Genomic DNA, 15,123 nt, shown 5'->3' on the forward strand with positions numbered 1-15,123 from the left:
GATGATTTTAAGTAGAAGAAACTAACTCACCAAAATTAAAACCCAAAATATTTTGACCTCCCTTTGCCTACATCAAGATGTTTCTGTCTACTGTTATGATTCATGATTTCATACTATTTCTTCTTTGGTTTCCCATTATTCAGTTCAAGAATATACTTCTTGCTGATTTCTACGTGCTTTCCTCTTTGATGAATGAATGATACTTCTTGCTGATTATATGTTATAGCACGGCACCCACACTTTTGCCCTAGAAACTTGCTTTCCCAAATGCGTAACTTTTTCTTGTTTCAAATTCAGCTTTCATGAAGGTTCTGTAAGTTTTTATTCCGCTGTGTCATGCTAGCCCATGTTTCCACTGTTAATGCTTTAATTATGCCTTTTGCTGTTGCAGACTGCATTAAGAAATCCTCCTCCTCAAAACAATCCTCCTTGCCCAACACTTTTTGTGGCTAATCTTGGTCCAGCTTGTTCTGAAAAAGAGCTGACTCGAATGTTTTCCAAGTCAGAGAAACTTAATATTCATCATTTTATGTTTTGTGCAAATGTTTTTGATCTAATTTCAATTCTGGGAGTTCTGATAATCTTTGCTTCTGTCGTGTTAGATACCCAGGATTTTTAAAGTTGATGTTGCAACACAAGAAAGGGGTTTCTGTTGCATTTGTCGACTTTCAGGTAATTTACCACTTGCAATTACTTGAAAGTTGAAACTGTCTTCACCGGAAAAGTTGTTTTAGGGTTTATAATCTGAATAAATATGTTAACGCTAATATGCCCTTTTGGCTGTCCTTCATATGTGATCAGCATGTAAACGCTCACTTCGTTGATGTTATCCTTCTTATTTTGCTCAAGGACGATTTCATAAAGGCTAACATTTTGATCTTACTTTGGTCTTATGAGTATATATGTGTTCCCAGTGCCTTTAAATTGATGAATTTCCTTTTTGAATCGCAAATACAGATGACATCTAACCCAGTTCGGTAGTTGTCAGTAGAACCCGTTTTGCTACATAATTGAGCATTCTGCATTTAGCTTTATGAAATTAATTTCATTCTGAGCAATCCTAGTTTTTACACCATAAAGCCAGTCGTTTTCCCTATAAATAAATCCATATACATGTATTCCATGGACGTAAACGTACTTACACTGAAATCGAGTTATCTGCATTGTTTTAATCCTGAAGATCATCTTGTTGTGACGTTTGGATCAATCATATATAAGATAAGGACTTTATTAAGAACTATATAAAGGATTAATTTTCTGCGTGGATTAGTAAATATTAATTAGCAGTTTAATTAAGCTAGTGGCTGATTCAGCTCCATATAAAGTTTTAATTGAAGCCTGATGAAATCAAGAATGAATATATCTATTAGTTAAGCACAAATGAAAGATTGACATATCACATGGCTTTTAAGCACTAACTAAACAAAAGTTGCATGAATTAATTAAGCAATAGTTGCATGGTTAATTAATCAGAAGGGTTCATTATTAAGCACTAAAGAATAATTAATATATTTATATAATTAAGCATGAATTAACGAATGATAAGATGGATTAATTAAGCAATCATTGTTAGCTTTAGTTAATTACAAATCAAGAGATTTATTTGTTGTAGTGATTAATCTCAGATGTTTAAGGATGGTAGATTAATTAACAAATGAAATAATTAGATTAATTATTTTAATTATAGCTAATTAAGCACGTTTTTATTAATGGACATTAGCTAATGTAATAAATAATTTATTAATGATTATAATTTAATTTGTTCTAATTTGGCATTATTATGCTTAAGTAGGGGATAGTTTGGGAACACCTTGGCTTTAGTTGAGGATCGGTGAATTACTAGATGAATCGGGAATTAATTGGACTAAATTGTTTAATTAGTGTTTTGGTGGATTAACTCTGTTTAGTTTGATTTTAATCGGTGATTCAATGATTAACTGAGCTGATTAAGATATTGATGTTAATTGTGGGTGATTATCATTTTTCTCCCCTAGGTTTAAGTTAATATTATATGGCCTGTAAAAGATTTGACAGAATTTTAATTACCTTCTTAGGTTAATGTTTCCATCCATTATGTAATTTTTTCATTAACTTCGACATAAAACTCTTAACCTAAATTATACACAAACTAGCGGGGACTCTTCTTAAGGTTGTTTAGATAAAGAATTGTTTGAACTTTTGACATTGATGGTTTACAATTTCATTCATTAATGTGTTTGAATTTTTTTTTTCGGAAATGAAGAAAATAATTCAAGTCAATATTTATATATTAATTTTTTTCATAAATAATTATGGATTATATATTTTGAAAATTTTAGATTTATTTCTAAATTATAAGCTTAAGATTTGTACCAATAATAACTCTATTAATAAATCAATTAATATTAATTATATATTTTCAATTAATTTAATTAATTTTAATTTTGTTGTTATCAAGTTATATTTTTTTTTCTAGATATGATTGAATTTTTAAGTATATTTATTTTTTTAATAAAGTATGAAACAGTTAAATAGTAAATACTTATTTTAAAATTTTATTCATTAATAGATTTGAATTATCTAAATGCTAAATTTATTAGTTTAAAATTTAAATCCTGTATTATGCATGTAGTTTAGGTTTAGTGATCGTTTCTTTTTTCTAAATTAATCAGAAAAGTACCCTTGTTGTAACAGTTAATAGATGGAAAAATTAACATGAGGTAGGTATTTGATATTTTTCCAAACCTCAAGGGGTTATATGATACTTAACTAAACCTTGTGCTAGGTAAGTTATTTATGTTTTTGATACTAAACTTGAGGTAGCCTGCGTATAACCTTCTTCAGTAGACAAACATGCTTTGAGTAGTTAGGGTTAATGAAGCCTCACAGTGCTTCATATAAGACTTGGTCCTTGAGAGTGCTGTGCGAAAAAGTGTTTGATACATTTAGTTGAGAAACTTGCCTATGTTGATGAAGAGCCACTGCTAGAAAATTACGAATGGTTGGAAATTTAGCAACATGTTTGAAGGTGTCAGTGTAATTAATGTCTTATTCTTGATTGTAACATTATGCTAGAAGGTGAGATTTATAGTGAGCAAGAGTGCCATCTGAATTAGATTTTGTTTTATAGATCCATTTACTAACTAATATGTTTATGTAGGTGATGAACTAAGATCTAGGTTCCCTACTATTGAAGAGCTTGAAACTCTTTAGGCATGACTTTTTGTCAATGCAAACTCTTGACAGTAATATAATAACAAGTTAGACCATCAGTAGTGTTAGAGGAATGACCAAGTTTGAATTTTTTTTTTTTTTTTTGGGCTTAAGATTAGTTTGCTTCTAATGAATGGAAAATGTTTGTGGCTGATAGGACAATTGTAAGAGGAGTGTGTAGAATCTGGCAACATTGAAATAGTTGGAGAAGAGATAGGATGATTTGAGATAGTGTTAGTAGGACTGTAGTGATTGTTGGATGGAGTGGCAGACACAAAGGGAAGAAGTGCAGGTATTTTGTTCACAGATAGAGGAAATTTGGGGTGATGCTAAGGTTGATTTGTGAGATGTTGGGACTAAGGTGAGAGCTGATACTGTTTCAGGCGCCGAGGACAGGTTGGGAGATCAAATGAATTGTTGATATGAAAAATATTTTCATAAAAAATTACGTGTCTTGAAATATAGGTTCTTTGAGTCATTGGATTAAAGCATGTGGCTTATGAGGCAGTGGCATAACCAAGAAATACACAGGACTCAGATTTGGATGAGTTTTTGCGGGCGGATACAGTTGGAACCATGGATAACACAAACTACCATTAATTTAAAAATGAGAATATGAAAATTTTTATTATATAGTAGTTGATATAGTGAGCAATTAATGATTACAGGAGAAGGAAGATGATTAATTAGATATACTGCAGTTGGTAGAACATCCTCCTAGGGAAATTGAGGAATATTTGCATTAATCATAAAGGTACAAATAATCTCAATAATGCGATGATGTTTTATCTCCGCAATACTATTTTGTTTGATAGTGTATTAACACAAATGTTGAAGCAATATAACAAATTGGTTGAGAAGATTTTGAAAGTTTGTGCTGCAATATTCACCACCATAATTCATTTTCAGGATTTTAATATGATGGTTAAAATTTTTTGCAACATAAATTTTGAATTGAAACATAGTAATGTTTGTGATTTAAGATTCATTGGAAAATTGCAGAGGAATGAGAAAAATTTTCAACAAACTAAAGACAATACTTATAATATTGCTTTGACAAAAGTAGTGATGAACTACGTACAGCGGAATGGATAATATCAAGTGAGGTTTTACTTCTAGAAGTAGAAAAAGAAAAAGACAAATGATGACTCTTTTGATAAATTGCAAGAGTTATGTATTAGTCTATTTGGAGGGATTACATAATAGAGATGTTTTGTTTTTGCTAAAACATGTAATGTAGCTGCATTAGGATGCCCGAATTTGTGATGCCATAGAGTTGCAAGTGAAGTGGTGGATACAGGTGCTGTAGACGATGAGGGCTGGGAGGTTTTTGTAGGAAATCAAAGTGGTTAGAGCCCGTTGGAACTTGATCCTAGCTCCATCAGTAAATACTCTTACTATGAAGCCCTTCTCATAGATGTTAAAAAAATAGCAAAGTTATAGGTAATCTTTTCATGATCTCATTAAATGAAGATTTTTTCTATTTAGGTTCTCAACGCCTCTTTCAAAAATAGCAAGTTCCATTGATAACCCTTGGCCGTAGCTTCTATAATAGCTGATAAAACTAGCTTGATGTTTGCTTGGGTCTGTGTTTAGGTGGATAAAACTCCATCCTTGCTCATGAGATAAAGATTTCCATAACTAGGAAACCACTGACTTTATGCGTGCAATATGATTGAAATCCTTTCCCTTTTGGTGGTTGTGGATCTCTCATTCACCTGCAAAATCATTGCCTTACAAACCCAGCTGAGGTCCCTGCCAATTTCTGCGAGGTAGAAGCAAGAGCAGGAAACCTCAACTTAGACTCCCTCCCAAACATAAACTCTGTCCACTCAAACCCGTCAAGCAACATCAACACATCCTTAACCCAAAATCATAAATTTGAATCCTCTTTCCTCAATGACTGACAATCTCCCGCATATCCAAAAGAAACTAGCCATTAAAAATAGCTCCAATGAGCTAGGACTCATTCGTAATCTTAACAACCCTACAAATGAAACCAATTCAACCGAACACAAAAACTCTATCTTTGCACGATTGGATGCTGATGTTTTACATAATAATGGCTTCTCTATTTTTTTATTTGAAAAGGAACACTCCCTGCTGTCAAACAATGATCCTTAATCATCTGTTAATAAACATAATGTCCCTCCCAAATCCTCCTTAGAGCCTTCAAACCACCCTAAGGCCAAGAAAATGGCCAATCAATCTGTCATATCTGAATGAATTTCCCAAATTTAGTCTCGTAGAACATTAGAGGCTTCTATAGTTTGGATTGGGTTCTAATTGCAAGAAACTCATCCAATCCTTCAATCTCAATTAGCGGTCACCTTATGACGGAGTTGTGGTTTCTTAATTCTCGCAAACTTTTTACTAAAGAAGGCTTTTGCTATAACTTTAGTTGCTTTCAGTCTGAGAGAATCTGGATCAAGTGGAATGCGTATGTTCTGAATTTCAAGGCTTGTTTGGTTGGATATCAGGTCATCCATGACATAGTTACTTATGGGATCTTGAAGCCCTTTCTTTTATTATATGCCTCTAATTCTCATTCTGAGAAAACTCATCTTTGAGAATCTCATAGAAGGATTGGGTGTTCTTCTTCCCAATTCAATTATCCTTTGGCTGTTTTAGGGGATTTAAACTATTGCAGACATCACAAAGAAAAAGTGGGTGGCAATCCGATTCCAAATAGTAAGTTCTAGGTTTTTAATATTCTGATTTTTGACATCTCGTTGATGGATATTGCTTTGTTGGGCTGAAATTCTCATGGTTTAACAATATAAGTGAAGCTCCTATCCTCATCAATTTGGACATAGTTTTAGTAAATGAGATATGGCTGAATTGCTTTCCTACTTCTTACTATAATGTTGAAAGTCCCAGATGTCCTCAATCCAACTTTAACCAACGGTTCCAAACATGGGTTACTTCTTAAAATTATTGGTGTAGGCTTCCTGAGTTCTGGGATGTCATTTCTAGTATCCTCTTTTGCTTCTCCAACAGTGATCTTATAAGAGCTCCTTTCTTCACAAGCACAAATTTCTAAAGTACACTACAGTAAGTAGGAAATGACATCCCAGAACAAAAGATTTAGAAAACAGGCATGCTTCTTATTACAATCTTCTTAGTGATCCAATGAATGCTGATTTTATTATTCAGGCCAAACAGGTGGATGTGGCACTCACTTCTTCCTACTATTCCTGGGTTGATTGGATTATTTAGAGGCCGAAAATCAAAGGGCTGAAAAATGGAGAAGATGAGTTAATTTTTCTTGATTGGAAGATCAAAGGGAGGAGAAATCATACTTTTCTGAAAGAGCTCACTACTTGTCAATGTTCCTTTCTTATTTCAAATTTCTTTTAAACAATCCAATGGCCACAAGGCGCACAACTAATGCCCTTCTACCTCCTTTCGGTGATAAAGTACCTTATATCTCTTATTGCCTCTATTTTTAAAACTAAAATTAAAAAGGTGGTCTTCTCTTTTGAGCAGAATTTTACCCCTGGGTTTGATGGTGTTACTTTTGCCTTCTACACCTCCACTTGGGACATCATTGGGCATAAATGGGTTTCTTGAAGGCTTTTTTCTCATTATCGCCTAGCTTGAGATAGGGATGTTCGTTATCCCCTTACCTTTTTTTTTGTATTTTTGTGGATGGTACCTCTAATGTTTTTGAAAGATGTACCTCCAGGATAGAGGGTTCTTTGGTATCAACATGGGGCTTAAATAAGTCTCCCTTTATTTTATGCAGACGATGAGACGATCTACTAGTCTTCAGGTTGGATGATCATAACAAAATTATCTTTCTTAGAGAAATGCTCCATCTTTTTAAATGTTCATTTGGCTTTACCATTAACTCCTCCAAGAGCTCCATTATATTTTCCAAAAACACTCTCAATCAATACCTGCTATGTGACATTCTGAACCTCTCCAATGACACCTCGATTCTTACCTACCTAGGAATTCTCATAGCTCCTAGAAGGGTCTTACTTTCTGATTTGCAGCCATTGATGAAGAAGGCCTCTTTGTTGCTTGTGGTTGGAGAGCTGGGGCTCTTTCTTTTGCAGGAATACTTCAATTTCTTAGGTTTATCATATTGAATTTTAGTGTCATACCCAAAACCTGCATCAAGTATCTCAACAAAATTTCTTCTAGTTTTTTATACCATAGAAACATTAATGCCAAGAAATTATCCTTGGTTTCATGAATTAATACTTGCAAGCCATTGAATTATGATGGTTTAGGCATCCCGACTATCTCTGACTTTGTATTTGGAATACTTGCAAGCCTACTTGGAAAAATGCTCATGATCTTAAAAAAAATTGGCAATGAGGCTGGGGTTTCTTGCTTTGGGAAAATCTGGATGTTGATGTTAAGCCCTCTTAGCAGTTCTTTTTGGTATTCCAATGATGGTATATTGATATTAGCTCCAACCTAGGCAACACGGGTTCTTTTTGCCCGTAATTCTTAGATTTCCGACCGTACCGACAATTTATATAGCTGACTAAGCCCCAGATAGAATACCTTTCTGGATATGGTTGAATATTTTGCTCTAGTTCCTTTTAATTTGTAGTGGAAACTTTTTGCTGATTGAATTTGTAACTTCACAAGACGACTTTTATCATACTCGAGGATACATATCATCAATGATTAAGGCTTTGTTTGGGACAGCTTTTTGATTGATTTCTAAAACAACTTTTTAGAACAAAAATTTCTTGAATTAAAAAATTTATACTAGAAAATCGTTTTAGAAAACAGTACGAAAGTTGTCCAAAACGAAGCCTAAATCTGCTTTTTAACACCCATTTGTTCAACATACTGGATAAAAAAGACGACATAGTTCTTTCATTATTAAGAATACATTGAACTTAATTAATATTTAAATATATGCTTATATTCCTCTCATTTGATATATAATCTTGTAAATGCAGGACATTGCTTGCTCAACTGAAGCCCTCAACAGCCTGCAGGGAAGCTCTTTATTCTCATCTTTTGGGGAGCGCCTGCGCATAGAGTATCCTTCTTATCAGCCATAAAAACTTTTAAATTTCAATAGAGCCTTTAGCCTTGTGGATACGATTGTGTTTATAACTAAACTGTATTTAGGTATTCAAAATCTCGCATGGGGCTGCGCAAACGGGATAGGTGAAGCCAAAATCCAGGGAGGAGCTCAGTAAGTCTTTCTGACCACCCTTCATATTTCTACCATTTAACATAAGCTTTATCTTAATATTTTGTAGCACCATACACTTAAATTTTGTTGAAGTTTAAGTTGTCTGAATTGAGTCAAATCTGAATCAAAATTTATTATCGGATTGAAATGTTTGGATTTATTGCAGTTGCTGATTGTAGCTCTGTTTTTTCTTATTTCCTACGGCTGCTATAAGCAAAGAGATAATAGACTAAATTTTGCATGTTGATGACATGTTATCCTATTCAAAATGGGGAATTATAATGTGCGGACACCGAACGCCGTTCAGAGCCAAATGAAAATATGCTACGTCACCCCCTACTTAGTACTGCCGCTCGGTACTGAGCTCAATAGTGGACGACGTAACTACACCTGATTCTCCTCTGGACAGTAAGCTATGTCCGATATCTGTAATATACTAAACATAAGCCTATGCTGGTAGTAATTCTGCAATAGTCTCATTTATCCAACCTAAAAAGTTTATGAACCATACCATCTGCTTCTAATACAGTTCTAATGAATCAAAGCATCACAAATAACAGATTGTGGTAAAGGTGCATCTTACCGGGAAGTCTGTCTTCATAACAGTACAGACCTCTACTTGGGTAATCAGGCATGTGGATTTTTTATTTTTTTATGCCTAATCTTATATCCAACATCTTCATAAATAGGATTTAACATTATGTTAATCTAATTTATCAACGTATAATTATAAGCGAGACAAATCATTCCAAGTTCATGCATGTATCTGTGCTTGTATGTCATAAACTTTTCATCCACTAGTTAATAAGTTTGAACATGATTAGGACTAAGATCTTATGTGAAGATAGAAAGTTATATATGTGACTAATGATGTAAACGAGTTGAGCTGAGTTTGAGTCACTTCTAACGTAAGCTTGAGCTTGATTGGTTAAATGAGTTTGAGTTTGTGTTATTTTATGACTTCAAATTGGTTTATGAGTTAGGTCATTTATTTTGAAAGAGAAAATAATTATGATTTAAATGATTATTATAATAAAATGATGAAAAGAATGAAAAATTATAAGAAAAATAAAAATAATAATTTAATATAAGAAAGTAAGAAATAATTTTTATAATTATTAATTAAAATTTTGAATATTATATTATAAGTTTCTTATATATTGTGTTTTTTTTTTAATTGAGTGGGCTCATGAAATATTTTTTTTTGGGGACATTTAGGCCATTTAAGGCAAACTCACACACACAACGCATACACAAAGACTCGAACCTTGGACATCTTAATTGGAAGCCTAAGCTCTCAACCAATAGGCCAAGGAGAGTTGTGTGCTCAGGAAATATTTGTCACGTGGTATTGATGATGACAATGATGAGCTCGTAGCTAGTAGGAGAGCTCATGATGTCTATAGGTAATGACAAAGTGTTTGCTAGATTGCATGTGAGAATTTTAAGGCTTAAAAAATTAAATATTTTTTTCGAGAAATTGTGGGCAGAACTCTCGTATTAATCACCAAAAAGAGATATGCCAAATTTTCGGAAGAAGCACGGTTGATGCTGTTATTAGGAGAAGAAGCATAATCCCGTAATAATTTAAAAAGCAGCAATTACGCCATAAAAGTTGGCGTATTAAAAGAATACGCCGTAATGAAAAGCACATTAAAGAATGCGCGTAATCGTTAAGCGCATTCTTAAGACAGATGGCGTAATTTGAAGAATGTGCGTATAAAGGTGGCGCATTCCATGGTTTCACCTCTGGCACCTGTCGTTTCCCCGACCAGATCCGCAATTTCCGCGCATTCAGTGCGGTGTGGTGGTTGATGGTTTGTTTGGTGGCATTCAGTGCGGTGGATTGATTGAGGGGGTTGGGGAGATAAGCAGAAATGGCTATAAAAGCCGGGGTGTGCTGGGGAGAAGGCACTGCATCAGCAATTCAGTTAATCTCAAGAGAGAAAGAAAAGGTTAGTTATTTAGTTTTTGTATATTAATATTTTTTTCTTAATAATTTGTAGAGTTTATAGTTTATATGATTTTCATGTGTTTTGACAGAAAAAAAAAAATTTATTTATAGTATGTTAATTATTTTTTGTTGTTGAATAATTTTGTGGGCCTTTTTGTATGTTCATTGAAGAACTTCCATTTGCTTAGTTTATTATTTTGTTTATTATTTGAAGTTGGTAATGTATGACCGGAGACCTTATTTTGGGAACAACATTTCTATTTTTTCATCATGGTTTGATTGGATCTGTTAGATCGGAGAGCTTATATTAGAAATTGCAGAGCCTTGTCTCTCCCTTGACCGACTGTTTTATAAAATTTAAGAAGAAAAGAAAAATTAAGATGGTGGACAATGGTTAAAAAACAAACACTGAAATATTTGATTTCCACTTGTTGTAAAAGCCTTTAAAAGTGTGTAGTATTAGAAAATTGTATATTATTTTTAAAATAAATGTTAGTGTTAAGAAAGAGTATTGATTTAGATTATTTTGCTTTGTACTGAAAAACTCTTATTTTAGATAACTCTTACAAAAAATTGTATATTTAACTTAATAAATGTTAGTATATTACAACTATATTTCTTTTAGATAAATTTTTATCAGTAAATATCTTATGCAATTAAAAATAAGATTGTCAAATTTAGTAATATCATTATATGAATGCAATCTTATTTTTTGCAAAGCACCCGTAGTTTATCTTATAAGTTAATTTAATAAATGTTAGATTATGTAAGTGCTGGTTATCCGTTAGTTGTAAGTTTAATTAAATTATTAAGATAGTAAGATATATTTTTCTGAAAATTAACTTAGTTTGTAATAACATTAATCTTTGTATTTTTTGTTCATAAAAAAAAAAAAAATTTAATACACATTAAAATTGGTTTTTACGAATAGTTAGAAAATAAATTTTATTATAGAGTAATTTTTGACATTTGATTTTAATATATTAAATAACGTGGAAAGAATTTTTCGTTAAGAAAAAATTATTTGTAAAAAGAATGTGCTCAATTTAAGGGATACCCCTGAAAAATTTCCATTAAGGAAAAAGACAATTTTTTAGGAATTTGGTGAACAAAAATTTTATATCTTTAAGGTATAATAAATTTTAAAAAAAGCACTTAATGATGATGAACAAGTTTTTTTTTTAATTATATTATAAGTAGGCATGACTTATATGGGTCGTTTGGGAGGACATTTAGATTAGTCTTAATTTGAGACTATTTTCGTATTACTTTGTCAAGAAAATCGTTAGCGTTTAAATTTATACTTTAGAAATTTTTTAATATAAAAGCAATTAAAAGTTGTTACGAACCTATAAATAATTAAAATTAATTATTTTTTGGGAATAAAATTAAAATTAAGATGCAAAAAGTTTGTTTGTTTGTTTTTGAATATAAAAGCAATTAAAAGTTCTCATAATTTTTTATTTTTATTTTTATGACATAATAGATTAACAGAAAATATAAATTTGTAATCCACTACTTATAATTAAAATGGAATGATGTAATTAGTGTTGAACATTAATATTTTTTGAAACATCATTTGGTATTGTAATCAAATCATAACAAAATTGAAGATGAAATTAAAATATAATTATTTTATGTTATAATTATCTTAAAATATATTTAAATTTTTTTTGATATAATTAACATAAATAAATTTAAATAGTCTTAATTTTTAAGGCTAACATAACTACCTTCTACACAATATTCGTAGTAGAATTTTAAGCATTTAGAGGTTACGATTTTGTTAATTATGGAGGACATCACAAGGATAATGAAATGTTTAAGACATTCCACGGATGAAGTATTATAATGAAGGGCTAGATAAAATCATATATACCGTAGTTGACTTTTACTAATTAAAGAGATATAATAAATAGATTTCTTATGTACATAATTAGTTTTATATATGTCCAAGGACCTTGAAAATTTATTGACATATAATTAGAGCAACATTTTAGTGAATTTGAACTTTATAACATAAGCAAAGTATTTACATAAGTTTCTCTTATCTTCTTAGTATGTCTCGGTTGATGCTATATTTCGATGGAGAGTTACGTATTTCGGGCGAGTTCACACCAGCTTATATTGGTGGAAGAAATAGACCGCTCCTTTTAGATGGTAATATTTCTCTTGAAATGTTAAAATTAAGAATTATGCGTGCACTAAGAATAAATTCAACAACAAATACTATTACCCTCACATGTCGTCTTCGAGATAATGGTGGATTTTGTGCGACCAATATCTCCGATGATGAGGTCTGTAAGTACATGTTGATGGAGGCTAGAACAAATACTGTCGTTGTATATGTGGATGTTGAGCAAATGAGTGACACCGAAGCTGATGCCCCATCAGCTCAAGCTTACATGTGAGTTTCAACTATTGGTTTTCATAATTATATGAACAAACTTCTCCATTATCCTCATTTAACTTTTATGTATTAGGGCCACTCCCACTTCTGAAGCCTTTATGCCTATTGTTAGAGATATTTTGGGTAATGTTGAAGATCATTTACGTGGGCGTAATATGTTATGGGAGCGACCTATTCAGTCAACGCAACAGCTTCTAAGAGATGAACCTAGACGTAGTGTCGGTGAACTTCCCTCTTGGGAGACAACTAACTACGAACAATCACAAAACATCCGTCCCTCAGTGGCTTCAATGCCCCGTAATTCACAACACGAGCTATACACGGAGGAAAATGCTGATGGTGATAGAGATGATGTTGAAGGGTATGAAACGATGAATAGCAATAGTAATAATTCATCGCATGATGGTAGCCCAAGATTGTACTCCTAGTGTCCTATGGAAGAATTTAACAACATAGAATGTAATAGCCAAGGGTTCATTGAAGATCACACAACACAAAATTGTGATGGGTTAGATGGGATGAACATCAATAATGATTTTATCGAAACTGTTAGGACAACTCAACAGTGAGATGATGATGAAAATTTTGATGCTCTCTGTGTAAACATTGTTAGCCCGACAGAAGCAACTACTCCAATAGAGTTATATGAAGGTCAGATATTTCATACAAAGGTAGATTTGTAAGGAGTAATTAATGGTTGGTCCATTCTTCATAATGTTCAATTTTTAAATTCAACATCGAACAAAAGTCGATTGAGTATCATTTGTGCCCAACATGATAATGTTGATCGTCCCTGCCTTTGGCGCTTACATGCATCACGAAGTAAACGTGTAGGTGGGGTTATGGAAAATATATACATGTGGCCCTCCACATACATGCACCCACCCTATATTGGCTAGTGGACATCATAACTGCACATCGAAGTTTATATGCAGACTTATCATTCCTATAATTAGACAACAACTAAACATGAAGCTGAAGGAGATCATTGCTAGAATGGAGTCAAAGTTTGACATTAAGATTTCATATATGAAGGCATGGGACGCACGTAGAAAAGCTATTGAAGTCACTTTTGGTAGCTACGAACAATCTTATCATTCTCTTTTTTGTTTTACAGAGGCTTTACGATTATCACAACCACGAACTGTATATAATATTCATGTCGTACCTCCCAAATGCTTTAAGGGACTTTTCTGGGCATTTGGTGCATCTATATATGGGTGGAAACACTACCAGGCCAGTCTTGAGCATGGATGGGACATTCTTGCTCGGAAAGTATCGAGGCACCCTCTTGCCTGTAGCAGGAAATTACAGGAATGGTGGATTGTTTCCACTAGCATTTGCAGTGGTGGAATCGGAGAGCAATGAATCATGGATTTGGTTCCTACAAAAACTACAAGAATTAATACCAACTGTAGTTGATCGGGAGAAGTTGTGCATAGTTTCTGACAAGCACCCTGGACTTGTATGTGGGTGCAGGGAAGTATTTCCAAATGCTGTTGTTCATAGGCATTGTCTTCATCACTTGCGTGAAAATTTTAAAAAGATGGTTTGTCGTTTAGGAACTCCAGATAAAGAGGGATTAAGTAACAAAATGTATTTTGCCGGAAATACGGATGATTATTCATATTTCAATCGAATGATGGATAAAATTAAAATGATAAAGCAAGAGGTATTTGATTGGTTAGTACAACGCGATGTCTCGAAATGGTCACTACTTTTTGATGAAGGACATCGATATGGTATTATGACCACAAATGCATCCGAATGTTTTAACGGTGTCCTTAAACGTGCCCGTGGACTTCCTATTCAAGGGCTAATTATGTCAATTTACTATAACCTCATGTCATTATTCCTGAAGAGATTAGCTGAATCTGGAAAGTGGGTTGAGGCAGGCCAATCACCCTTTGTTCCATGAATGATGATTGTGATTCAAAGAGCCGAACATGATGCTTGACGTTGTCCTGAACCAGCCATGATTAACAGAAATGAATTTGAAGTGATTGATACATCTTCGCAAGCAAACAAGGTTGAGATAATAAATGCAGCCTCCTGTACGTGCACATGTTTGAAACCATAACTTTATCACGTCCCTTGCGTTCATGTCGTTGTAATAGCTGGAGCTAGGCGGTGGGATCATAATGCATTTGCATCACCAATTTTTACGATTGAGAACTACATCACTACGTACTCCAAATTATTTCATGTCTCCCCCCCGAAAGACATATGACCCACCTTTAATGAAGAGCACAGATTAATCCCTTTGCTGGCTCCAACTTTTAGGCGTCGTATTGGTCGACCACGAATGAATAGGTTCCGTAACACAATGGATGAGCCCTCAAGTAGGTCAAACAAAGCTTGTGGATTTTATAAACAAATAGGTCACAGTAGATCAAC

The 15,123-nt window shown here is 33.1% G+C and overlaps 1 long non-coding RNA gene across 1 annotated transcript; it reads left to right on the forward strand.

Annotated features, from left to right (window-relative positions):
- The first annotated feature begins 6 nt into the window (after nucleotides 1-6).
- Nucleotides 7-8,614, forward strand: LOC110114362. Its single transcript, XR_002305232.2, has 4 exons — nucleotides 7-501; nucleotides 603-672; nucleotides 8,121-8,203; nucleotides 8,296-8,614. It is a non-coding gene; the product is annotated as an uncharacterized LOC110114362 (long non-coding RNA).
- Nucleotides 8,615-15,123: the final 6,509 nt, after the last annotated feature.

The sequence above is a fragment of the Dendrobium catenatum genome, unplaced genomic scaffold (assembly GCF_001605985.2).
Source record: "Dendrobium catenatum unplaced genomic scaffold, ASM160598v2 fragScaff_scaffold_139, whole genome shotgun sequence".
NCBI classification, from domain to species: domain Eukaryota; kingdom Viridiplantae; phylum Streptophyta; class Magnoliopsida; order Asparagales; family Orchidaceae; genus Dendrobium; species Dendrobium catenatum.